The 27,635-nt window shown below is 44.6% G+C and overlaps 1 protein-coding gene and 1 long non-coding RNA gene across 4 annotated transcripts in view; both read right to left on the bottom strand.

The window, feature by feature from the left end:
• Positions 1-513, bottom strand: part of NCK2 (NCK adaptor protein 2) — an 85,863-nt gene extending 85,350 nt beyond the window's left edge. For both annotated transcript variants that reach the window (XM_066621081.1, XM_066621079.1), the window contains exon 1: positions 198-513. The gene's annotated coding sequence lies outside the window, so the exon portion shown is untranslated. The remainder of the gene's footprint in view (positions 1-197) is intronic.
• A 6,471-nt stretch (positions 514-6,984) lies between these two features.
• The window catches only part of LOC136645908 (uncharacterized), a 105,089-nt gene continuing 84,438 nt past the window's right edge, over positions 6,985-27,635 (bottom strand). For both annotated transcript variants that reach the window (XR_010794172.1, XR_010794171.1), the window contains one exon: positions 6,985-8,775. This is a non-coding gene — a long non-coding RNA (uncharacterized lncRNA). The remainder of the gene's footprint in view (positions 8,776-27,635) is intronic.

Below are 27,635 nucleotides of genomic sequence, written 5' to 3'. Positions count from 1 at the left end.
CCACACGGGGCGCGCTGACTAGGCCCAGCGGCGACGGGACGGAGGAGGATCACGAGGGGCTCCGTCCGAGGGGAAGCCCGAGCCCGCCTCCCTCGGCTCCTCCCGGGCGAGCCTCGCCGGCAACTTTGCGGCTGCCTGCCTGCCTGGCTGGCCGGTGCCCCGCCGCCGCCTTTGCTGGGCTCCCCGCCCGCGCCTACCTGATCCGAGGCAGGGAGCGGTCTGCGCCGCGCGGGTGGGGGCTCCGGCGCTGCTCGGCCCGGGCGGGAGCGGATTAGGGACGGGGAGGAGGAGCGCAGCCTCTCCCGGCGGCGGGCTTCGCTCTTTGTTCCGGCGGCGGCTCCGCTCGGCGCGCTCCCTTCCCCTCCTTCCTGCGTCCAGCGGCGGGCGCAACGAGGCCGCGTCCTCCGCCCGCCTCCTCAGGCGCTTCCCGGCGGGCTCTCCCCCTCGACGTGTCCAAGGCCCCAGCGGCGCTCCTGCTGCCACTCAGCTCGGCGGCCCGGCGGCGCTCCGGCCCCTCCCCCTCTCCAGGCGGGCGGGCGGTCTCCTCCCTCCTCTTCCCTTCCCTTCCCTTCCTGCCGCCGGGATCGCGTAGGAGAGGCGGGCGCGGGGAGAGGGGGCGGGGAGGGAGACCCGCGAGCGAGCGCCCGGCCCCGGCCCCGGCCCCGGCCCGCTCCTGCCTCTGCTCGCAGGCGCTCTCGCCGCCCCTTCTCTCCCCGGGGTGGGCAAGAAGAGACCACAGCTTGGGGGGCGGAGGGGAGGCAGCTGCCCCCTCGCTCTATTCTGGGCTTCCCTCGCCCACGCAGCAGCCCGCTCCTCTCTTCTTTCAGCGCCCGGGAAAAAGTTCACTGGCAGCCCCATCCGAGGCGTGTCTCCTCAGAAGGCAGTCCCCTTATACTAGAAGGGGACTTACTTCTGAGGAGACATGCCGTCAATACGGCTTACTCCAAGGTAGGTGTGGATGGGATTGCTGCCTGAGAGCTCAATCCTATGCATGTCTCCTCAGAAGTAAGTCCCATTATAGTCAATGAGGCTTTCTCTCCCAGGTGAGTGTGGAAGGGACTGCAGCCTAAGCCTATGCATGTCTATTCAGAAGTAAGTCCCATTGTAGTCAGTGGGGCTTACTCCCAGGTAAGTGTAGACAGGATCATTGCAGCCTAAGCTTCCAAAGGCGGCTGTAGTCCTATGCTGGCTTCTTCCAGGATAATGTGAATCCCACGTGCACCTTGCCTCTATCCACTTGGAAGAAGGCATAGCCTGCAAACTGCTTGCACAAGAAAAGCAAGACAAAGCCTGTGCAAGAGTTCGGTGCGTGAAATGGACAGGCTTTTAGGAGTACCTAACTATAGAATGGGGTGAAAGCTGCTTTCAGGCATACCTTCTGTCATTCTATAAATAGACACATCAGGTGTGTGTTTTCACTTTGGAATAGATTTGCTCCCATTTGCTCACTCACTGACATGCTCCTGCACACTTATAGCCCCTAATGGTTTGTTTTGTTTGGAAGCAGCTAGGCAGGCTGGGCTGCGCTGCCATCGCCTCTGCTAGTCTAGTCAAGTTTCATAGTGCAATCCTATGCATGTCTATTCAGAACTGACTTCCAGGAAAGGGTTATAAGAATTTCCCCAGAAACTGGGATGATGCTTGTTTCTTTTATATCATAAACCAAACAAATTCAGAATGGTGAAAATAAGAGTCGATTACCCACTATTTAAAAACAACAATGACACTTAAAGAAATCTGTGACTCAGAAAATACAGAATCTCCAGAGTATCTGGAATCGATGCCATCCACTGTCCTGCACAAAATGGGATGGGCTCAAGCCCATGAGAGATTGTGGCACAAGACATTCCTGTTTGCAGCACACTGAACTACATGATGCTCTTTGGGGGGGGGGGAGATGGGGAGGGAAATACATGGGGTCTTCTTTGTTTTGCTGCACAAGAACAATTTTGCTATGTGTTCAGAGAAACTGGAATGATGTACAAGATACTGAGCAGAGTGCTTGGATTGCCAACTAAAAATAGAAAGCACTCAATGTTATCCTTCCCAGAAGTGCTACCCTAGAGAAAGGAACTTTGAGGAATAGCATCACAACATTGAAAGAAACTGATTGGCCAGATTTGTGATGTCACTCTAGATTGGACTGTATGTGCAGGGCTGAATAGAAGGGAAGGAAATGATCTCTGCCCGGGAGCATTCCCTTGGCAAGAAATGTTGCATATGGGTGTTATGGGGGGGGGGGGTCTATGCAGGAGAAAACAAAAGCAATTATAGTAGGGAAAAGAATTGTTAATATTAGGAAATACAGTGGACCCCCCACTTTACAATGGGTTCACTTGATGATTAAATCACTTTACAATAGTTTCTTCATAGAAAAATATACACTTCACTATACAATATTATGAAGGGCGCATGATTGCTGCCAACAGGATAAATCAATCAGGGATGCAAGTGTTTGGCAGCACTTCAACCAATAGCAGTGTTACTAGCATAGTGGTTGTATGTATGGAGGGAAGGATGAGATTGCTGATGTAAATGCAAGCCTTTAAGTTGAGTATCAGCCTGTAGCATTTTTAACATCATGGTTGTGTGCACTGAGGGAAGGATGCTGCCTTGTAATTTGAGTTTTATTATTACAAACATTGTGTAAATTGATTACCGTGACCATAAGAGTGAAATAGGCACCATTTAAATCACCTTTTAGAGAGAGAAATGGCTTAGTTCTGTGGCAGAAATGTCACTTTCCAAGATCTTGAAATGAATTACCAAAAAGCAATGGATTACAGGCATCCGCTCCTTAACAACCGTCTGCTTATATGATGGTGGTCAAAGCACAACAAAGAGGCTCTTAATGAGGCAGTCAGGACTCCCATAGCCTGCAGGAGAGTGTCTGTTTACACAACAAAGAGGCCCTTAATGCAAGCTAGTTTCCAGCTAATTTATGCCAGGGGGTGTCTGTTTATACAACAAAAGCACTAGATTGGGCTGAATGTTTGCTTAACAACCAAATCACATAACAATGGGGATTGGAGAAGTATCCCCATCCTTAAGTGGCACACACCTGTATTGGGTTCATAATGATAATACCTTCACAATACAATGGTGGCTCCTGAATGGATTGTCATCATAAAGCTGGGGTCCAGTATACACAAATCCAAATGCAACATGTAAATGTTGCACATTTAGACAGATTCATTCAATGTATTGTTAATTTGGTAGTTCTGTCAGTCAAAGACTTACAAGGCAGCTGACAGAGAGTAAAGTAATAAAAGCATTCCTATAATAATAGCACAACTATAAGATGACAGCAATAGCCGTAACAGCAGCAATAAAATCCTCTTCTTTCACATTCTCCCTGGAGAGGAAGCGTGATGAGGAAACCATCTCCTCCTCCAGTGGTATTGCCAAAGATCACGACAGCAGAGCTGGAGGTAGCTGTCACTGTGATCCTGTTCACAGTTGCTGCCTCCACCACTTCCTCCCCCCACTGCTTCTTCTACACTTTTGGAATGCCAGTGGCATAGTATATGGCATGCCCTCACACGGCACAATGCTACTCCAATGTACATAAGCACAGCTACCACTAGAGTAAGCCTCCAATTGGGGTGCAAATGTGGGCAGGACAGGTGAGGGTCAAAGAGAAGTCAGCTTATGCCATATTGTAAATACCATCCAGGGACAGACACACCCAAGCATAGGCAAAATGCTAGCTTAGGGATTTAAAAAACCATAGGAAACAATGGGGAAGGGGAAATCCTGAAGCATCTCAACACCCCTCCTCCCTGCCTGCTGTCCTATGGCAGAGTATAGGACATGGGCCAAGCTGACCATCATGCCATCATCCCATGATTGGTGGGTTTTGTTTTCCATGAATGTTGGCAGAGTTACTGGGATTCCTGCCCCAGTGTAGAGTTTCCTGGGAGTTTTGTTGTTTCCCCTCTCCCTTTGTGGTGCATGAGCTTAGGATTTGACGGACAACATAGCAGCAATATTGGTGCAGCTTCAGCACAGATTTGCACTGTAAGGCATAGTTACCCTCTTTTCTGTGATTCTAGTTATGAATTCTGCTTGAGTGTGTATCAAGTGCCTTTCTGGATGTGACCACCTAGTTCAGTATTATTTGGAACAATTACAGCAATCGGTAAGGCACTAGGTAGCCCACCAGAAACTGGCCAGTAGCTCACCAGTTGACCTGCCCTTGGGTTCCTTTCTGTTGACAGTGAAAAAAAAAGATACAAGAGGAAGAAGTTTCATGAGGAAACCATTCTCCAAACATAAGCTTACCTTTTTCATGTGTAAGTACTGATGTTCAGTTTCAAGCTTTCTTGATATCCTGTGTATCAGTGGGTCTCACACATTAAGCACCTGGATCCATTTTTTAGAATGAGAATCTGTCAGGACCCACTGGAAGTGATGTCATGACTGGAAGTGACATCATCAAGCAGGAAATGTTTAACAATCCTAGGCTGCAATCCTACCCACAGTTACCCAGGAGTAAGCGCCATTGACTATCATTGTTAAAAGAAAATACATAGTAGCTTGTTAAAAGTACAGGTCTGTAACATTTCCCCAAATGCAGTGTTGAGTCTAATATATTAAAAATAAAATATTGAAATGATTGGGGACCTGATCCAAAGTTTGTGAAACACTGCTATGTATGTTTAGTTGAAAGTCTCACTTTCAGGGGTGTTCATGCCCAAATAATGGTAACTGGCAGCCCAATCCTATTCTTTCTCCATATAGCATGTAGCCACACCAAAATGGGCTACGCTGCATGCTATGGTGGGGGTGGGGGGTGTGAAGAGCAAATCAGGAAGCTTGGGATAGGAAAGGGAAAATACTTTCCCTTACCCCTTAGTCAGCCTCTTGACCACTAATGAGTGTCTTTGGACTTGTGCCAGTTGTTTAGCTGGTACAAGTCCAAGGAGAGAAAGGGGTGTGTTGGGAAACTAGGAAGTAGATAACATCCAGTGCAGATCACCCCTGCCACAGGCTCACGATCAGTGGTGGGCACTCCTTTTTCCACCAGTGCATGATGGGCCTCTGTGACCTCTCTGATGCTGGTCTGGAAGCATGCAGCTCTGCACGTTTCTGGAGTGCCTTTTGCAACACTGGAAAGTGTATTCCACCACTGGAACGCTACTTCCGGCGACAGAGCCCAGCAATAGAATTGGGCCATAGGATTATTGAAACTGCAATCCTATGCACAGTTATCTGAGATAAATTTAATCCCGCAAAGCATTTCAAAGTATAGGGTTGCTGAGCACCCAGAAACAGCCTGTGTGGAGCTTGGCTTAGGGAGGCAAAGCCTCATGCCCAGTATTGCACACCAGATGGGAAATAGCGGAGCTGCCCACCTTGGTTCATGGAGTCTCTGTGCTGTGCTGTGCTGTACTGTGCAGGCAGGCCAGGATTTCCTCTGGTATTAATCCCTCTATTTGCGGCAGTGGGGATACTTGAGAGTCGGGCTCTTAGTAAGTATGTGTAAGATTGTGGTAGTTGCTCTCTCTCAGCTGAACCTACCTCAGAGAACTGTGATGCAGATAAACTGGGAGAATCTTGACCAATGCCTTGAGTTCCTTGGACAAAGGGTAGGATAGAAATGGAACTAATAACTAATGTTGGCAAGTTCATGCTTTTAGTAATGTATTGATTGAATGCATATATATAACTTACCGTTACACAATGCAGTGGATGTGTCCAAAATACTGAATTAGTTACTGCCGAATCACTTCTGCAGCCTCGGCATGGTGATTCTAATTCAGCCTGACAGGAGCATAGCTGCTTTTCTCACTTCATATGACTGTTGAATTGTCAGTGCTATTTACTAAAAACAGGGTTGAGAGAGAAGAATTATTTCTGATACAGAAGCTTTCACATTCTGATCTTCCATGCAGCAAATGGTCAAAGGATGTTTTAAACTTTTACATTCAGGTGAGATTCTGCTACAGCAAATTATTTTATTATTTAAAAATTTTTATCTCCTTCATCAATGTTTTGATGGAAAAGGCAGCAAAATTAAAACTGTAAACATGGATCGGTTTATATGCGAATGCTCCATAGAGTAGCTGTACCATAAAGCAAGACATGTATAATTGCTCACCAAGTTTCACAGCCAGTTTCCCCCCCCCCATAATAATGCATGCACATTGTGATGTTTGGAGATCCAGTCCATGTTTTCTTCCTAACTCTAATGTGCCAGAATCTGGAGCAGCTCCCACCCATGTTTTAGTTAGGCCACACAAGCTAGACTTGCAGCTCAATCCTGAGCTGCCCAGCAAACAGGGCTGTAGCATCGCTGAAAATGGCTCCACCGGACCTGCCTCCCTCCTGCCCCGCCCCTGTCTCCTGGTATACCTCCTTCCCACACTCCCCTGCCTCTCCCTGCCCTGGAACGTCTCCTCCCCACCTCCCCCACGCCCCCACCTACATCTCTACTGCCCAGTGGTCCATATAACTTATGAGTGGCAGATTTCTGGTGCTCCACTGGCACTATCCCAGCGCCAGTCAGCACTGGGCTAGCAGCAGCACTTCACCAGCATTAGGGCCCGCAAATGTGCCTTATGGCATGTTTGCAACAATGTCTGCTGGCAGTAAGCCGGCACACACTCTTTAGGACTGGGCCCTTGGTCTGTATAACAATAAAAGAGTCCAGCAGGCCTCATTGGAAATGCTTCTTTGCTATTCAAATTTTTCAATCAAGTTGTACTTTTACCTTAATTATTTCTCCCCCCAAAAAACGTTTTGGATTATACTGGGCATGTGTGTACACAAATCTTGAAATTATCAGCAAATTTGCAATGTTCTGGTATTTTATATAGTTTTCTATTATGACTACTTCTGCAATTATTTCAGGCAGGCCTTCGTTTGCGGGTATCTTAACGGCCCAATCCTAAGCTGGCTACTGCCGGCAGGACAGACATGTGCACTGTCGCAACCTTGCCCTAATACTTTTTCACTCACGGTTGTTTGTATTCCAGCCACAGTTTCCTATGTGCCTCAGAAATGAAGTGCAAGGATGAGATTCAACAATAAGAGTGCCATTTTTATTCCAGGCTGCAAACAATCCTGCCAACTATGAACTTTCAAAAATATTGCATAATAACTGGCTGACTCTGAAGACTATTTCATTTTCAGGGGGTGGCAGCGGAGATTCATTTAAATAGTTGTTCTGCATTACAAAAAGAAATACAAATTATTTTTCCTCAACATGTCTTTTAGATAGTTTTTTTTGAAGTGTCATCATCTTTTCAAAGTACATGCATGTGCCACTTAGCAACCTTCCACTTAACAACGGACCACGTATACGACGGTGGTGCAAGTACACCGAAGAGGCTCTTAATGAGGTGGTCAGGTCTCCCATAGCCTGCAGCAGAGTGTCTGTTTACACAACAGAGAAGCTCTTAATGTAAAGAAGAGGCACTCTATCTCCAGTCGTTTGTGCAGCCAGCTAGTGTCTGGCAGGGAGTGTCTGTTTACACAACAAAAGCTCTAGATTGGGCTGAATGTTCACTTAATGACCCAATCGCATAACAATGGGGATCAGAGACTTTATCCGTATTGTTAAGTGCTGCACACCTATATAGTACGTCTTATGACCTCATTACTATGTTACTATGTGACATTGCTTGTTTCAGATTGGTATCCTACAGTACTCCGCATCCTCTCAGAGTTACCTTAGACAAGCCCTGATTATGTCTTCTCCTTCTGACTTGTGATTGTTTCCCTATGGCCTGCCCTGACTAAGGCCTGACAATTACACAGATCGCACCTGAAAGAATTACATGTATATTCGGACATCCCACCGTATGCATAGCTTGTCACCTGACTGCTTATCGCTGCTGTGTTTATTTCTCTGCAATGCTATATATATTCAGTGACTAGAACTGGTGTGGGATCACTTCCTGCTTCATTGGTCATCATAATGTGGACATGGAGAAGACATCATATGCATTCACATGCTAAAGACAAGGCTCTCATTCTCTGAATTCATTTGGGAGCCTCTGGGCAGGAGGTCTGTTCTAGAGGGTAGAGCCTCCATTAGCCTGAAGATAACATCAGAAGGTCGCCAGTTTGAGGACACTGGCAGCTCCCTGAACGGCTGAGAATGGTGAGACCTTGAAGCAGCTGACAAAGCCGACCTGAGTGATTCCACCCGGTCTTGGTGTGGGCAAGAAGTGTCTTGGCTGCCCTCCATGTGAGAGATGGAGCTGCTTGTCAGCCTGCGTGGGAGAACTGGAGGTGAGAAGTGAGACCACACCAGGAAGATCCATCTGAAATGTTGTTGGTTCTTGGAAGAGAGAACCTCTATGATTGTAAAAATCCCCTTGAGGGATTTAGAAATGCCTGTCTATGTAAACAGCCTTGAATAAAGTCAGAGAAGTAATCAGATGACCAGAAAGATACCTTGTTGTTGTTGTTATTATTCCTTATCCTGTTCTAGAAGAATGCATTTTATAATTCAAATTAGCACACATTGTTTCAAATGAGCCAACTTTTATCTCAAAAAGAAAAGGAAAAAAAAAAAGGCAAGTATGATCAAAGTCTAAATAAGAGCTAGCATCAAGCAAGGCAGATTTCCCTCCTTCTGGCATCTGGTGGTGCAGCACTACAGAGAAATAATCAGACTAAAATCTGCTGTGCGTTCATTTAGGAATCTTGTTTCCAGAATGTTCAGGCCTTCTATGACGTTCAGGAGTTTTAATACTATTTTGCTGCTTTCTGTCTTCCCAAGAAGAAGATGGTTCCAGGATCAGCCTTTTCTGACTCAATTTCCTTAAAAAGAGAAAGTAATGAAGAATTATAGTTTTTTGTGATATCTGTATATTTTCAAATACACAGACACATGTGCATATACACACACATGCTGGGGGAGCAAACAAACAATCAGACAGGGCGTCATAGTCTGGGGGCCATTGATCCCCCATAAACTGAGAGCTTGACACTTCTCAGACTTCCTTCTCCTGCTACCAGTATCCTTCTCCAGCTACTGCCTAAGCAGGTGGAGCCTCCTTCAGTAGTAGCTAGTAGGCATCAAAAGCCACTAATGCTCATTGAAGCAAACATCTTCTGGTTATCAATGCCCACTGGATGACCATCACAATTTTGCTAAAATGATGAGTTCTGTTTCTTTTGGTACCTTTCTTTGGGCTACATTCACATGCAGAGTGACTCACACTTAAGATCTGTTAACAGAAATAATTCTTTATTATAAACCAGTGTGTGGCAGTTTACAGCCAGACAGCCCAATCCTATCCACACTTTCCTAGGAGTAAGCCCCATTGACTCTAAGGGAACTTACTTCTGAGTAGACATGCATAGGACTGGGCTCTTAGAAAGTATTGCTTTATTTTATAAGGTAGCCATCCCAGTTATTTGTGAAAGATCCCAGAACGGGAAGATTTCTAACATTGACATAAAGAGGTCTCTAATGCTTCTACTTGAGTGGGATGGCAATTTGAGTTATATTTCAAATTAAAAACAAATTAGAATTTAATATATTGATCACCGCTGGTAGCATGGAAAAGGAGAAATAGAGGGAATCCACAAGGTTTCTTTCCTTCTAGAAAATATGGAATCAAATAAAATGATGTCAGACCAAAGGACTAATTGTGAAGGGTTTTAGCTGCTAAAGTTTAACTTTTTTGGTGCTAGAAGGTCTGACACTGCTAAAAAAAGCAGCCATACTTTGGTCAAGAGGAAAAACCAATGTTAATATAAGGAAGAGCACATGCACATATTAAAAGGAGTCCCCTTCAAGACCAAACATTCACTACCCTACCTGGGATAACTGCTAAATCCGTATTTCTCAAATTGTAGGTCGTGACCCCCTAGGTGGGGGATGAGCCAATTTCAGGTGGGACGCGTAGCACCTATCTCAGCCACCACTTAAAATACAGAGTATAGAGCAGCTGAGCAGGGTGGTCTCCCAGTGGGAGAGAGGCAGGGTGCTTTGCCCTCAAGAGCTATGAAGCTAGGATGCTGGAAAGGGGGGAGGGGGATGTGGTTGGAGAAGAAGCCAAGTCTGCATTCTGCTTTGACTTCTGAGCTGGAATGTTTGAATTCCCAGCGATGCAAAATAACTGCATGAGCACACTGTGTAATGGGGCCTTTGGCGGATCACAGCTTAGGTTTGAAGCCGAAGTTGATGATGTCACTTCTGCCTATGACATCACTTCTAGGTTAACGACATCACTTCTGGTAGGTTCCAACAAACTGTCATTCTAAAAAGTGGGTCCCCAGTGTGAAAAAGTTTGAAAACTACTCTGCTTGATCAAAAGCTTAATAGTAATTCTGGGCAGATAATCTTTTATGGAGTCCAAAAGGCATATTAATTGCCTGTGTCAAATCCCAACATTTGACAGTCCGGATAACTGAATAGATAAATAATATTTATTAAATTATTATTGATCATAATAATACAAAATAATATTGTGTTACAAAACAAAATAATATTATGTTATCTATTTGAAACTGAAAGGTAAAAATGGCAAATCAAGCATACAGTTTGCCAGGCCTTGTTTTTAAATGGCATTATTTCTATATTGTTACTAAAACAAATGCTCTTCTGCTATTTATTCTGCTCTCATAGCGAATAACCTTGGTCACATATGCAGATGTAATTGAGCAGTGCATTCCTACAATCAATTGCTACTGTAATTAATTAGCAGTGGAATTAACCGAAAAACATACTCTAAAGAAATAATAGAATAGGGCTGAAATTGATATTGGACCCCTAATGCCATTGATTTCAATTTAAATGGCTAATCTAATCTATAAAAAGGTAGGAATATATCATACTAACAAGAAAATTATAGAAAAACAATGGATGAAAGATAAAGGTTGGCAGGAGGACGTCCGAAGTACTGGTAGCTTGTGAAATGAGGCACCAATCTCTGGTGCATAAAGTATAAAAAATTTATTATAGGCCTTATTAGCATAGATCAAGAAAAATCAAGATTTTGTTTAAAACATGAATAGTTTTACAAGCATTAATAACTGAATGTATCAATCATTATTTTTGAAAGAGAGTTCAATCTTACATTGATTTTTTTCCCTGTGACTGCTCATGAAATAATTAAGTGGCACACAACAGGGTTACTGAATTGATATTTAGAGTTTCACAAATGACCTCTTAGCTCTATTTGCCCACAGTATGATAGAGCCACAATTTATTCAGATCTCATTTACAGTCTCCTACGAGTGCATCCTAATTCCTGTCACTCAAACTCCCCCTTCAGTGCTGGCTTTAGCCAGTCTCTTCTTTCCCTTTTGGAGCAATTCCACCCTAGTTGTCATTGCCAATCCCAGCTTCTCTAGTCAACCCCTGGAAAAGGGGTCAAGGTAGCTGAATTGCACAGCCCATCCCAAGCCAGGGAGCCTTTGAGGTTGGCTTTGCAATTCTAGCCAAGGGTGCCCAGCCTACATCCCCAAGCTGAACAGCCTCTCGAATTGGGTTCTGGGTCCCCCTCTGACCACTTGTTTACTTGGGTGGGTGTACACCATGCCCTCTTCTTATTACCCCATCCCTGAGTATTCCTGCCAGTTATGACTGATCAGGCTAACATCATAATCAAATCCCCATTAAACAATCCGCAACAGGCCAATCATATTAGAGCTGGTGGCCATTTTAGGAGCTTTGCTGCAAATGGCAGCAGTGCAGGAGGACCACCACTGGACCCAGCAAGTTAAGTCTAACAGAAGCAGGAGTAGGAGGAATGTGGAGGGGAGACGATGGAACAGGTAACGGATGAGGCAGGGAGGGGGTGGACTGAGGCTGGTAAGGAGGCAGTATTTTTGGCAGCTGCACCGCCAATATCCCATCCCGACCTCAATTCACCTTCTTGTGTCTACTTAGATTTCTGTAGTAAAGTAGCTGGGGCAGATCCAACCAGACCCATGCAGGCAGTGGAGGCTTACCCCCAGGCAATGGAACAAATGTTCCCTTACCTGGAGGAGACCTCTGGGTTCTGAAACTCCCCATGGGATGCAGCGTGTGCTCCTTTGGCGCAGTTGCATCAGAGCCCAGAGAGGTAGGATTGACCTGCCTGATACATAAGAGGAATGCTTCCATATGTTGACTAGAGACAGCCAGCCAAAGATCTGGCTTGCTTTTTTGAATCAACGGGGATATTCCATTCTCTTCATCTTTCCTTTGGACTCACTGCATAAATTAAACAGTCTTTCCCTAGGCCCTACCTGAGATTTTTAGTTCTTCTCCCTTTTGCCTCCTTGACCCTCTAGTCACTTCTGTGCTTCCCCAGCTCTCATCTCCCCAGATTCCCACTTCACCATTATACTCAAAAACAGAATCCAGGAAGGGAAATAGCCTAGATTAGTGATGTCAAATACCAGGGCTCAGTTCTTCTATACTCTCTCTACAGTCATAGTTTATTTCCAAATACGTTTACTATAACGTTTTACAATGCATCTTGTTCTACGCATTTCAGTTTGAAGAAGAAAACTGCAATATAACTTCTTCCCCTATTTGGGATGCTCAGCGTGCATCCAGTAACAGAGTTAGCTCTCACCTGTATTCAGCCATCACTGTTCATACTGGTCATAAGCAAATTCTGGGCATGCCTACGTTCAGGAATTTCAGCATGCCTTCGACAGCAGCATCCATATATATCCTCAAAACCAACATCACCTTGTCAGAGGCAATTGCTTCACAGAACCGACACAGATAATGCCAGAGAGCAACACTGGTGGGCATCTTTTGAGAACATTGCGCTGTCTGATTACCTGTAGGAGTTAGAGACAAATTGTGTCTCCAGATAAAAAACAATTTCTCCCTGGCCCACCAAAGTCAAATCTATGGCAGGCAGGCAGTCAAAATAAGCAATACATCAAGTTTATGGCAAATATCATTAACTATCTCCAGAGGCATAATGCTCTACCCCAATGCCTGGGATGGTGACATCATGATGTCACATGATGTTGTGACATCACTTCTGAGTTCTCCCCAGAGGAGGAAGTGCTCACTGCGGCAGCTTTGCACCCGTTCTTTTTCCTATAGAGGGGCCTCCATAGGAGAAGGAAAGGAGGTGCAAAGCTGCCAGTACCTCCTTCTCTGGAGAGAACCTGGAAGTGATTGTCTTGCGCCACTTGTGGTGCAAGGCAGTCACTTCCGGGTTCACTCCGGAGGAGGGTGTGCCTGCCGCAGTGGCCACCATTCCTTTCCTGCAGAAGCTCCCCTTTGATGGAGAAGGAACAGGGGATGCAAAGCTGCCAGCGCCTCCTCCGTAACTAGGGCAGAGTCTGAGGGGCAGTCATGGTTCATGTCTCTCAGGCTCCGCTCTAGTTATGCCTCTGACTATCTCAGACCGGGAGATATAGTGAAGCCAAGAAATTGAGGGAGAAGTCTCCAATTTGTGTCTGCAAGCTGGCTGTAGGGACAGAATTTGGAAGGAATCAGCTGCACAGCATGGAAGCCTCCATGCGTGGCCACTGGGGCAGGAAGTCAATCCATACTCTGGCTCCCATACTAGAGTATGATCATGGTAACAGATCCTGACACAGTCCAGTGGGGACTGAGTGGTGTGTGAAAAACAATACTGGGGTTTTGTGTTTTCACTGAGGTGGCTAGGTAATTAATTGGGGATGAAGCGTTTCCTAACCCCTCAATCCACTCCTCCAAGAATTCAACAGATTGAAGTATAATTACAGAACACTGGGTATTTTTATTCTATTTTTTTCAGACTTGTTACCTTTCCTGGTTGGAAGCAAGACAGCCTTGCCAATTTTCCACTGAATAGATTAGATAGCGTACATAATGGAAATCCTATTTAGTGCCAGCAAAAGGAGGGGTGGTGGTGATAGAATTAATTAACTCTTAATAGGAGAGTTCAATCAAATTCTAGGACTTGAGAAACAGATTAACCCTAACCCTAAGAGGTCACATGGAGTATGCAAACTAACCCCTGTGACCAAGGGCAGCCAGTGTTTGAGCTGGTCCCTGTTTCTGGCCCTTACAATTATTTTGATTTTCAGTGATCTCGCTGGTGATAGCCTGCAGGTGATAATGTTTAGCTACATGCCATGACAAGTTTTACCTACTGATTCAGCACATCACATTTCTGTTAAAACACAGGAGCTAGCCAATCCATTTTTTTGTTATGGCTAGTTGGCAACCTGACTTTGGCTTCCTGAATTTCAGGGGGAAACTAATATTTACACTTGTTATTTATTCAATAAATACTCATCCAAAAAATAAACTTCATTTAAGAAACTGGGAACAAAATATGATATAAATACTAAGACTTGCTTAAAAAAAACAACTCTGAGTTTACTGATCTGATTCAAATATATATTCTTTGCATTGTTTGAATTTCATTGCAGTCCAGACTTAGAACCTGTTGACATATCTATGACTAACCACCCTTGGATTTGCTTCAACCTATTATTCATTTTACATGTTCAAAGGGTGAATTCGAAACTGAAGTGAGCTGAAAGAGAGTCGGAATTCCCTGGCAAGACCAAAGGTTCTTAATTTACATCTGTTTAACCAACACGATTTAAATATATGCCCATAGGTGAGTATGTAAACAGTGGCAAGATGGTACCCTTTGTAGGGAGGACCTCATAAATCTAGTGAACTATTAATAACGCAAGATAGTCAGCAAATTCATGTAGTGGATGATTATCACTAGTTAAAAACAGGGCTGAAGCAAAGCAGGGAGAAATGGGTGCACTTAACAGGTGCCTATAAGTGAAGACACGCAGTCTGGGCTGCAGTCCTACTATTACAAGGGGAAAAATGAACAGTAAATTGTACGTCATGCTTGAGGATGTTTATGCAAATTATTTTCCAGTATCTATGTATTCCTATAACCCTGAGATAGTAATTCGTGTGTCTTACAGCCCAATCCTATCCAGGCCTTCTGCTGATGGAACATGTTCCATCAGCGGAAGGCCCAGGCTGTGGGCTCTGCAACTGCAGCAACAGCACATAGAACGGGCCACCAGTGGAAATGGTTGGTGATTGTACTTGTGTGACAATAGAGTACCACAGCCGGTGCTGGGAGATTGGTGGCAGGAGTGAGCTACAGGCAGGAAGGAGGAGGATTAGGGGAAAAGTTCAATGGATTTGGTGAGACTGACTTTTGAGGAAACACTTGGCCTGCACAAAGCCCCATCCCACCCTCTCCCACAATCTACACACACGAATAGCTTTGTTTCCAGTCACAGTAGTGCTACCACACTACCTTGGCTCTGTGCTTACTTTTTAAAAAAACACAAGACCAGTGCTAAATAAAGCATCCAATATTTATGCTCACCTTCAGGAAAGATGAGGTCACTCTGTATGTATTACAACACCTGCAGGAGGTTCTGTAGCAGTGTTACCCATAATTTGGAGGCTTTCTACTTTCAATAAACTTCTATTTGCTCATTCAGGTTATTGTAGAACAGAGTAGCAGACAAATTCATATCTACAATGTATTAAAAATTCAGAAAATTTTTCATATATCTGTTTTGCACAGCATTTCCCCCACATCCTGACAGTGTAAAGCACATATATTCTTATGATTCTATAGGCAGAAAATAGGAGAAAAAAACTAAATGAGAATTGTGTGCTTTGTACACAAAGGTCATATTATGTTTATAATGGAAAAACTTTCCATCAGGGAAATATTTCCCAAGCCAGCAATAAAGGCAATGCAACTATTAGATGCACTTTTTTTCTCTTTGTACTTTTGGTGTCTGAAGAATGGAATAGATTAGATGTGAAAGCAGCAAATGAGATGTAAAACAACGAAAACCGACTCTCTCTACTTCATAATTCACCCAGAAGCCGTGTAAATGTCTATTCATTAAACAAAGATCTGAAGGCAGAATTTTTTTCTGCTTCATTTTCGTTTTGAGTTATGCTGTAATTGTCTAAGAACTCTGCAAAACAACCCACGTATATTTACATTTATACAATACCTTAAACTGAACTTGGATTTGCAATCACAAAAATGTCACAATGATATTTGAAAAAATCATTTGGTGTGGTACAAGCAACAAAAAATGCAGAAAAACAGTGACATCTTATTTGAAGTGATAAACTTTCAGAAATGCAAGCCTTCTGTGCTTATTTGCTGAATATAATTAGAGAAACATAATCTATCCACAGGAGTAAGAATGTTAAATGTTAAGATGCTCAGAAGTGTGACAAATATAGGCAAATCAACCATGAAAAACAACACATTTCCATGTGCATCATATACATGTGGCATATGTCACAGACTTCCTCATCCTAAATCAGGATGGTTCAACTTCTGGTACCTGGGGAGGGCATGACTCTGGCATGATCCCCCAACTGGGCAGATCTGGAAGTCACTGGGTTCTGAACTGCCCAAATCATTTGGCAGGCTCAGTTGAAGGAGTCGGAGGCACCAATAGGTGCAGCAGAGCTTTTCAATCTCCTTCCCATGCTGTTCCCATTTCTTTTTCTCCAAAGGAGAAGCTGGAACTGTGTGGCAGGGAGACCAAGAAGTCACTGAAGCAGGAGGAAATGATTGGGAGATTGTGGAGGGACTTTCAAGGGCTGCCAGAAAAGGTCTCACAGGCCACATGTTGGACCACTATGTCCTAAATCAGCGTTTCCTAACCTGGGGTCATGACCTCCAGGTAATACATTTGAAAAATATTCCCCCTTAAGGGAGAGTGGTGGCGACCAGGGGGAAACCATCACTTCCAGGTTCTCCCCACTGCAGCTGCCACTGACAACTACAGGGAGGTAGGAGATGTGGTTTCACAGGGCTTCATATCCTCCTGTAGCTGATGGCAGTGGTGGTGGACAGAAGAACCTGGAAGTAATGGGCACAGTTACTTACAAGTCCTTTGTGTGGTCCCAACCCTGTCTTAAAATGACAGGAGTTTGGGAAGCACTGCCCTAAATAATCTAAATGTTCATTTAAAAAGAACAAGAGTATCAATTGTCTAGCCTTTGTAGCTTCAGAGTTAAGCTTGACAAGTTGTAAATAGTGTCTGGTAGGATCTCAGGAGTCAACAGAGAGTAAAGACTCCAAGGCTGTATGCAGCTCCTTGTCCCAACTTGCACTCCAGAAACAGAATAAAGTGAACTAACAGTGCAATGCTATGTGGTTCTATTAAAAATTAAATCCCGTTGAGTTCAAGGATGGCAGCCTGAGCCAGATTTGTGTCATGAACATAATTTATTCTGATCATTGAATGTAAAGTTTCATGGAACAGACTTTTTAAAAAAAAAAATGGTACCAAATATAAACAACTCTGACTACCCTCAAGCACATTTCTCTGAGTTTTACTGTTCTTGAATTTTCTGCGTTGGCTTGGTGTAAGTGAATGAATCATGCATAAGATTTTTTGAAACACACTCACTGACAGGATATTAAGTTTCAGCTACTACTTCAAAATATTATCTTCCGAAAGTACATCATGAATAAGGAGTGCATCCCATGGGACATGCATATGTATAAAAACTGTAAAAAAGAGAAGTTCCTTACATTTAGCATTGTGCTATTCTAAAACGCAGAGGTTTTGCAGAGTATTTGGAATTTGATACAGGGTTTAAAATAACTTTGATCCCGGGAGAAACTTTGGTCCGCTTATTGAAAGTATAGGAGTAAGTATGCATTTTGTAACTGAATTTGAAAGGCAGTTTGCATCTCTGCCTGACAACAATTCTGAATTCAGGGCTTTAGTACTGAAAGAGTCACATTTAAAAAAAAAATCATGGTTGTATACGTCATCTTAGATAATAAGTTTTGAAAATGTGAAGGCAGTATTTGGGTGGACATGAACATGATGCAGAGAATGAGTCACCAATATTGCTAAAATCTTAAAACAGAGTTATCTTGGTAAATCTCATTTTCTCCCATATGGCCATGACTCACTGCTTGTTGTTTTGCAATGGGAAAGTAATATTTTCCAGCTTGTTCCCCAGAGACTAATCACTAAAAGAGATGCTCTGTGCGGGTCTTGCCCCATCTTACAAACTCAGCTGTTGCTCCTGCATGAATTCTAGTAGGAAATGGAGTAAGTGGATTGCCAGGTCCAGATTCAGATTAATGTTTCATTTCAGTACAGTCATGTTTTGTAGTTTTCTAATTCCATGGAACACTCTGCAATCTGCCAAGGAACCCCTGCATATGTGCTAGGAAACTTCTCTTTGTTGCATAGGATTCTGGGAAGTGTAGATCCCAGGATTCTGGGATTCTGATGCAGAGCAGTGTTTCTCAACCAGTAGTACTCGTACCACTGGTGGTACTTGAGGTGGTGTCCAGTGGTACTTGCAGGACCCCCAGAAACCTGCTGCCTGGCAGTAAGACCAGCAATATAACATGACAAGCAGAAGTAGGACAAGCAGAAGTAAATACTGTTAATTAATAATAGGAGACTCGGCTTGGCAAGCAGAGCTCCTGCATGCACTTTTCACACACTCAAAAAAGCCCTACAGTCTGCTCCAGGTCTCTTAGGGCACAATCCTAACCCACTTTCCAGCACCGACATAAGGGCAACGAAGCTCCTAGGTAAGGAAACAAACATTCCCTTACTTTGAGGAGGGCTCCATGAGTGCCCACTAACTGCAGGATGCAGCACGCGTCCCATTAGCACAGCTATGCCAGTGCTGGAAAGTGGGTTAGGATTTAGGCCTCAATGATGTTTGTCATGTTGCATCTGACCTCTCAATCTGGAAGTAACTGGCAATTACATCATTGCCAGTTACTTGTGGTGGTACTTCCAATAAGTTCAGTAAGTGGATCATGTGAAGTAGTACAGTGGGGGACAAACGTTGAGGAACACTGATCTAGAGCAAACAGTCAGCTCACAGGGAGTGCTGCTGAGCCGTATGTGAACTGAATGACACCACCCCAGCCCATGGCTAAACTTGAATCCCTGCCAATTCTGTGTATGTTAGATGAGTAGCGATGGTGAGTAGAGATGGGCAAACTGTCTTTCAGGAAAGCTTGCCTGCCTTTACCCATCTTCTTTGGTGGCTGTATAATATTGGTTTTCTTTATATAGAAGCACAGCATATGGAAACAGGCAAAACCCTAAAATCAGCAGCAGACCCTCACTCTCCAGACTACAACTTTTGCAACCCCAACCCCTAAGCTGCACCTTGGTTTTTCAGCAAATTACAAATAAAAATTCTCAATTCTCTCTGTGTATGTGTCCAATTTCAGAGTTCAAACTAGCTCTCTCTCTCTCTCTCTCTCTCTCTCTCTCTCTCTCTCTCTCTCTCTCTCTGTGGAACCACAGACCACAGGAGTCGGCCTGTGGAACTCCTTGCCACAGGATGTGGTGATGGCGTCTGGCCTGGACGCCTTTAAAAGAGGATTGGACAAGTTTCTGGAGGAAAAATCCATTACGGGTTACAAGCCATGGTGTACATGTGCAACCTCCTGATTTTAGAAATGGGCTATGTCAGATGCAAGGGAGGGCATCAGGATGAGGTCTCTTGTTATCTGGTGTGCTCCCTGGGGCATTTGGTGGGCCGCTGTGAGATACAGGAAGCTGGGCCTATGGCCTGATCCAGTGGGGCTGTTCTTATGTTCTCTCTCTCTCTCCCTCTTCCTCTCTCTCTCTCTCTCTCTCTCTCTCTCTCTCACACACACACACACACACATATAAGCACACCAAGAGTACTTGTCTCAGGTCATTCCCCTGTAGGTGAATTGCTCATTCAGAAACCATCCATAGGAAAGAAATTTTATAGCCCAATACTAACCAACTTCCCAGTGCTGATGCACCCACAATGCAGCCTTGAAATAAGGGAACAAATGTTTCCTTTCCTTGAGGAGGCCTCTGTGACCCCCCCCCCCCGGATGCAGTGCATGTCTAAATGCATCAGCACCAGAAAGTTAGTTAGGATTGGGCTCCTAGTGTCCTTTTGTCAGAATCCTGTGTGATCATAGTGAGCCAAACTCAATATCTTCCTTCTCAAAAAGGCTTGGCTACCTTGTCAAATTGCCTTAAAAACTTGTGGCTTGTCTTCTTAAGTAAAAGAAAAATGAACACGTGAATAAAAATTAAGACCATCTAAGATGTGGGACCATATAAGATGATGAACTGGCAAGCTATTCATATATTGCCAAGGTATTTCTACATCACCAATAAATATGTTTTACCTTTTAGACCAGGGGTGTCCAAACTTTTTGGCAGGACAGCCACATCACCTCTCTGACACAGTGTCGGGGACAGAAATAAAAGAATTAATTTAAAATTTGAATAAATTTATATAAATGGATATATTAGAGATGGAACATATTTGAATGAATGAAAATCTTGCAATAGCTCAAGGCTTATAAAAGGCCTTGCACAAAGCAAGGCTGGCCTTTCCTTCACTGCCACTGCTGCTCAGTCATGAAACAGCAAACAGCGGAGGGAGCCCTCAGCTGGCAGCTCGTGCAAAAGGTCGAACAATCACCGTCATGCTGAGAGCAATCGCGTCGGGCCAGCACAGGCTCCAGTGATGAGGGCCAGAGCCCCATTGGAGACTGGGGGCTCCCTGCAAGCCAGACTGGGGGTTCCTGAGGGCCACAAATGACCCCTGTGCCAGGGTTTGGACACCCCGTAGACCAAACACCCTATCCTCCTTCATCAGTTTCTGTTCTGAACTGTGTCATTTACAAAATATCAAAAGACAATGTTTATGTCTTTACCTAAAGCTCTTGCCTCATGCCCAGGCACACAGTTGTTTACATGAAGATAGAGAACAGCCCTTTTAGGTTCCCAGTTTCTTTCTTGCCACTCACAAACATGTTAGGGTTTTACAAACCTAGAGCATGCACCCTCCTAGCCCTCAGTTTTCTAAGTTGGAATTTCACTAACACAATGAGAACAAGCATGCAAGAAGTTTCACCCATCGTCAGAACTGCATCCCAGAAAGAAACACTAGAGGTGCATTCCTATAACACTTACACAAGAGTAGTAGGTCCAAGTGATCTATGCCTAATAAAGGTGTGTTGAATTGAGTTTAGGTCCAAGTGAACTCAATGGACTGACTTCTGAGTACACATGAATAGGTCAGGGTAGGAGTTCACTGTCCTAAGGCATTTTCATTTCCATTAGCTTTCTGTCCCACCTAAGTCAGCTATGCATTTTTTTTATCTGCTCCTCCAAGCACAGAAAAGTTTGGCAACTCAAACTTTTAAGACATTTATTACTAGGCATTTCAAAGCTTTGCTGTTGGGAAGTTATCAGAACAGTTTATTCTAGAAAAAACAATACCATCAAAATACACATTTCCCTTGACTGTCTGCATTTCTTTTCATTCTGGAATGAAATGGAAGGGCTACATTTCTGTAGTAATGCCTATTGTTTAGCAAAGGACCTCTAAGCACATTTTCATTAAGATCCCATGAAACTTCCAAATGGATTTTCTTCCAGTGATGTAGTCCTCACCTATGGTGCTTTGACTTGCACTGCTCATACCAGGTTTCGAAGGTGCTTGCGGCAAAACCTGCAACCCCCCCCCCAAATAGTGCATTAGGTGCTACTACTACTACTGGTACTAAGTGTTTGGGGTAGTTTGGCCCCGGCCCCCTGAAGCCTCTGATGTGCAAGGTCATTTGGCCAGTGCCTCTCCTGGCGAAAACCTGACACCATTCCCTGCTCCTTTAGTGGCATTTTGGCCCAGCTCACAGATCTCCTTAAATCTGCTGCCAGGATCCTTACTTGTGACCCATTCTGACTTGTATCCTGATCCAAACTCTAAAGTCTTTCACGGGTCATTATCTGGTGCTAGTTTCTGTCACACCACCAAGACTGCTTAGCAGTACTTTTCTTTTCTCTCGATCATCCCAAAGATTTGGACTGAAATCGATCCCAGCAGGGCCTAGGAGAGGGGGTAAAGGGGGTAATTTGTACCCGGGCCCAGGGTCAAAACGGGGTACCAAGAGCCAAAGGGGGGGGACCAGAAATTTCCTGAGAGCCTATGTTTTCCTAACTACTCAGACTTGTTGCCTGCATGGGATGCTGGGGACACTACTGATGCCACATGGGTTGGTAGATTTGGGTTCCAAAGACTTTTCCAGCTGTCTCTAACCTCCCCCACCTTATTTTGCCCCTCCCTGCCCCTATTTCTGCTAGTTCGTCACCACCCTCCCCCTGCTCTGTTTCACCCTTCTCCCTTTGCAAAGGGGCCCAAAAGAAACTTTGTACCCCCTGAGAAAATTCCTCTCAAAGGCCCTGGATCCCAGACCAACTCTTTGTGTTGTTTATGTAACTCATGCGTTTCTGGGTTACTCTTATTTTTAGCCAGCCTTCAGCAGCTGGACTTCTGGGACACCTTTGACTTCTAGCCACTGTTGATCAAATGAGGCTCTTACCACTTCCTGTTCAACCTTCAGAGTGACTGTCCTGCCTGTTGCTTTAGAGCCCAGTCCCGAGCTCATCAATGCCGGCAGTACGAGTGCACCATCAGTGCTGGGTGTCACAAATGTGCTGTAAGGCACACCCACGACACTCTGTGCCGAGTCAGCGCAGGCGCCGGCTCAGTGCCAGTCAACGCTGAGCCCAGCACCAGCCAGCTGCTGCCCGAAGCTAGGTAAGAGCTCTGTGGCAGTGAGAGGGGCAGGGGGAAGGCATTCCAGGGCAGGGTGAGGGTGGGGCAAGGGGAAGAACTGGGGTGGGAGGTGGGTGGGACCAGCAGAGCCCTACTCTGCTGGATCCTGCAGTCTGTGTCAGGCAGAAAGTCCCAACAAGGAGTCTCCCAAGTCTGTGCCAGAAAAATAACCAGCGCAGACTTTAGAAGCCCCACTGTGGGACTTGGGGGACTTTTCCCCAGGGGGAAAAGCACAAAAGTCTCCTTCCTCCAAGGAGACTTCTTGTGGTTGCCATGAGGCCACAGGATGCTGCAGTAGCCGCTTTGGTGTTACTACACCAGGTGGTGGTGCTGGCTTTAGGACTGGGCTGTTAATGTCTTCAAGCTTTAAGATTTCTGTTTGCTGTTAGAATGCTCTAATTTCTTCCAGGCAGTTCCTCTTCCAAGAAAGCAGTATCTCACTCCTGACACTAATGTTGGGTGCATTCCACTTCCAAATGATCCCAACTTGCCGGGATGGACTTCTGTTTCTCTCTCATGCACACCTGCAGAGGGGCCTTTACAGACACCATCCCTGTAGGCAAATGGCCATTTAGGAAACTGTCCAAGGCATTAAGAAGCATACCTGCTGAGGTATTGCTGGAAGAAGCACAGGAGCCTGTTAGAAGGGCTGTGGTCTGACAGATGTACATCTGTATGTAGTAGGGTTGCCCATCTGATGCCAGGGTTACTCAGGAAACTTTGAGAAGAGGTTTATTTTTGGAAATTATATGGCTCTGTGTTTAGTTTTGACTCAGCAGTACACAATATCCAAAAAGTATTTCAAATGTGAATGATTAAGTAATTAATAATTAAAAAAAGAAACAAGCACATTCTGTGGCTGAGTCCCTGACCATTCAATGTACAGTGATCAAGACAGTTAAACACACTGAAAGTATATGGAACTTTTAGTACTGTATTTATTTATCTGGCTTCTGTCTTCACCATGAAAAATGTTCAAACCAGTAACAGTGCTGGTCAGGCAGGCTTCAGAAATGCTTTTCTGGCATCTTAGTGGGTTGGGGGTGGAAAGGTGCTTTCATTTTTTAAAGAATGGGAGCCAGCATTAAAGTGAAAACTGATACTGCCCCAAACCACTGTGGATATTTCAGTAATGAATGAATGTTCCAATAAGGAATGAATAACAATGAAGCCACTGTACCAAAGCCCTGATACATAGTGGACATTATACAATAGTCACTTTTCATCAGAACATAATACAAATATTTAAATTGCTTCTTGCTAGGCAATTCATGGAATTTAATAATTTCCTAAAGAGGTTTACTTATTGAAGATGTAGCTATTTCATAACAGTTTAAAGGCAAAATATAATGGCTTTTTTGGAATGTAATATATATTAACCACCACCATATTTATTATTATTATTATTTATTATTATTGGCTTTTTAGCTTGGGGGAAAAGAGGTTAAGGGCAGCCACGACTGAAACTTATAACATTCTGCATGAGGTGGAGAGAGAGATTTTTTTCCCCCTTCCTCTCAGACAATACTAGAATCAGGGGTCATCCAATGAAATGAAAATTTAAGATGCTCAAAAGAATGTACTTTGTCCCACAGCACATAGTTAGTCTGAGGAATCTGTTGCCATAGTGGTGGGGGCCATTATTTTGGATATCCTCAAAAAGGGATTGGAAGGAAGGAAGACGCACCTATCAAGGAAGACAAGGAAGACACATTCAAGGAAGACACATCTATCAAGAGCTACTAGTCATGATGTCTATCTGTTACCTCCAGGTTCAGGAGTAGCACCCCTCTGAATTACCACTTGCAAGGCAGGAATGATGACAGAGAAGTATGCCTTTCTTTTCTTCTTGAGGGCCACTGTGGAAACCAGATTAGGCCCTTGGGCTGATTCAGCAGGACTTTTTTTTATGCCCTTATGTTTAACTAACAGGGATGGGAACTCGAGTCAGGTGACTCAAGTCTGAGTCACAAAAACACGTTTTTTGCTGACTGGTGTAACTCGAGTCACGTGTGTCACTCGAGTCTGGCTGTTGGCATCCTTCAGTCTCGGAAGACCATGGTGTCATGCTCTGAATGGTGGTTCTGGAACAGAGTGTCCTCTCCAGTGTGCGAAGCCTGGGTAAAGTAGGTATGGAGGATAGGCTGTTACCCACGCAGCAAATCCCCCCTCTCCACATCGCTGAAATGGTCCAATGGAAAGGCAGAGGCCAATACGGTTGGTTCCAGCGGCGTTGCAGGAGTTGCCAGAACGTGACCGTGTTCACCCATGAACTGCCTCAGGGACTCCGGCTCCGGATTTTGCCTCGAGGTTGACTCCTGAAGCCTTTTCCACAACTGGATGTAGCCACAAGGCAGTGGAGGTTTGGGATCAGAGTTTTCCTTCTCTCAGATGAGCTGCCTTCCCAGGCTGACGAGTCCCATCTACCTGGTGGCTGTTTAGTCACCTCTTACGACAAGTACAGCCAAACCGAGGGCCTATTCTTATCCCCCAGCCCTCAGGGGTGTCGAGTCTGGCACTGACTCAAATTTGAGGCCACTTACTCAGAAATGAGTCCCCACATGTGCAGACTCGAGTCTGTCTATGTCTGAATGCTTGCTTATCTTTTTGGCAGTGTGAAAGAACTCGTGGGGCAATCATTCATTTTCATGGCTGGGATTCAGACCATTCAGACCAGGCAAGCAGCAGCAAGGAAGTTCTATCCAGGAGGAGGCAGGCAGTTCTGTTTTCCACATCTTAAAAGGATATAGTGGAAATAGAAAAGGTGCAACCAAATAGAAGAGAGCAACCAAAATGATTACTGGGCTGGTGCACCTTCCTTATGAGGAAGGTTACCGCATTTGGGGCTTTTCAGTCTAGAGAAGAGGCACCAGAGGGGGGACATGATTGAGACATACAAAATTACACAGAGGATGGATAGAGTGAATAGAGAGATGCTCTTTTCCCTCTCACATAACACCAGAACCAGGGGACATCCACTGAAGTTGAGTGTTGGAAGAGTTAGAACAGACAAAAGAAAATATTTCTTTACCCAGCATGTAATTAGTCTGTGGAACTCCTTGCCACAGGAAGTAGTGATGGCATATTGCCTAGATGCCTTTAAGAGGGGATTGGACAAATTTCTGGAGAAAAGGTTCATCATGGGTTACAAGCCATGGTCGGTATGTGCAAGCTCCTGGTTTTAGAGGTAGGCTGCCTCTGATTGCAGGGGAGGACACCAGGTGCAGGTTGTGTCTGTTGTCTTGTGTGCTCCCTGAAGCATTTGGTGGGCCACTGTGAGATACAGGAAGCTGGACTAGATAGGCCTTTGACCTGATCCAGTGGGGCTCTTCTCATGTTCTCATCCTTGGCCAGGGATTTTAATGTCCTCAGTACATTCTGAAAAGACAGCTCCACCTGTCTTTTCCTGGGTAAGATGGTTCGGATGTAGTTTCCTGGCTGCCACATCTGATCATGTGCAATGCTGAGCCAGATATCCTTGTACATCCTCCATTGCCAGTTATACCTGCTCCAGGTGTGGCCTTACCATTGATTTGTACAATTGCATTACAATATTAGCTGCCTTATTCTCAATGCCATTCCTAAAGATCCCAAGCATGGAATTAGCCCTCTTCACTGCCGCTGCACATTGGGTTGACACTTTTATTGAGCTGTCCACAAGAACCCCAAGATCTCTCTCCTGATCTGTCTCAGAAAGGTCAGAACCCATTAGCCAAAGTTTTGATTCTTTGCCCCAATGTACATGACTTTACACTTACTTACATTGAAATGCATCTGCCATTTTGCTGCCCATTCTGCCAGTTTGGAGAGATCCTTCTAGAGATCTTCACAGTCTCTTCTGGTCTTCACCACTTGGAAAAGTTTGGTGACATCTGCAAACTTGACCACCTTGCTCCTTAGCGCTGCCTCCAGGTCATTTATGAACAGGTTAAAAAGTACAGGTTCCAGGACAGATCCTTGGGGCACTCCACTTTCCACCTCTCTCCATTGTGAAAATTGCCCATTGACACCCACTCTCTGCTTCCTGGTCTCAACCATTTCCTAATCCAGGAGAGAACCTGCCCTCTGATTCCCTGACTGTGGAGTTTTCTCAGCAGCCTTTGCTGAGGGACCATATCAAATGCCTTCTGAAAGTCCAGATTTATAATGTCCACAGGTTCTCCTGCATTCACATGCCCTTTGACCTTTTCAAAGAATTCTAAAAGATTAGTGAGGCAAGACTTACCCTTACAGAAGTCATGCTGATTCTCCCTCAACAAGGCTTGTTTGTCTGTGTGTTTTAAGATTTTATCTTTGATGAGGCATTCCACCATCTTACCTGGAACAGACATTAGGCTGACTGGCCTATAATTACTCGGGTCCCCTCTCCTTCCCTTTTTAAAGATTGGTGTGACATTTGCTATCCTCCAATCTTCTGGTACAATGGCTGTTTCAAGGACAAGTTGCATATTTTAGTCAAGAGATCAGCAACTTCATTATTCAGTTCCTTAATAACTCTTGGGTGGATGCCATCAGGGCCCGATGATTTATTGATTTTTAATTTGTCAATTAGTTCTGAAACATCTTCTCTCTTAATCTCTATCTGACTTAATTCCTTGGTCGGGGGGGGGGGGGTCGTTCGGGCAGTGGTATCTGCCCGAGGTCTTCTGCCGTGAAGACAGATACAAAGAACTCATTTAATTTCTCTGCCATCTCCAAGTCTCCTTTTATCTCCCCTTTCCCTCCCTCACCATCCAGAGGGCCAACTGCTTCTCTTGTGGGTTTCCTGCTTCTAACATATTTGAAGAAGCTTTTATTATTCCCCTTAATGTTGCTGGCCATGTGTTCCTCATAGTCTCTATTGGCCTCCCGTATCACCTTCTTACATTTCTTTTGCCATTGTTTATGTTCCTTTTTCTTCTCCTCATTAGGGCAAAACTTCCATTTATGGAAGGAAGCTTCCTTGCCCTTTACAGCCTCTCTAACTTGGCTTGTTAGCCATGCGGGCACCCTCCTGGACTTAGTGGAGCCCTTCTTCCTTTGCGGTATACACTTCTGCTGGGCTTCTATTACTGTTATTTTAAACAACTTCTATGCACTCTGGAGAGATTGGACCCTC

The sequence above is a fragment of the Tiliqua scincoides genome, chromosome 3, assembly GCF_035046505.1.
Source record: "Tiliqua scincoides isolate rTilSci1 chromosome 3, rTilSci1.hap2, whole genome shotgun sequence".
Lineage (NCBI taxonomy): Eukaryota > Metazoa > Chordata > Lepidosauria > Squamata > Scincidae > Tiliqua > Tiliqua scincoides.
Note: the sequence above shows the minus strand (reverse complement) of the source record. Positions and strands in the feature narration are given on the sequence as shown.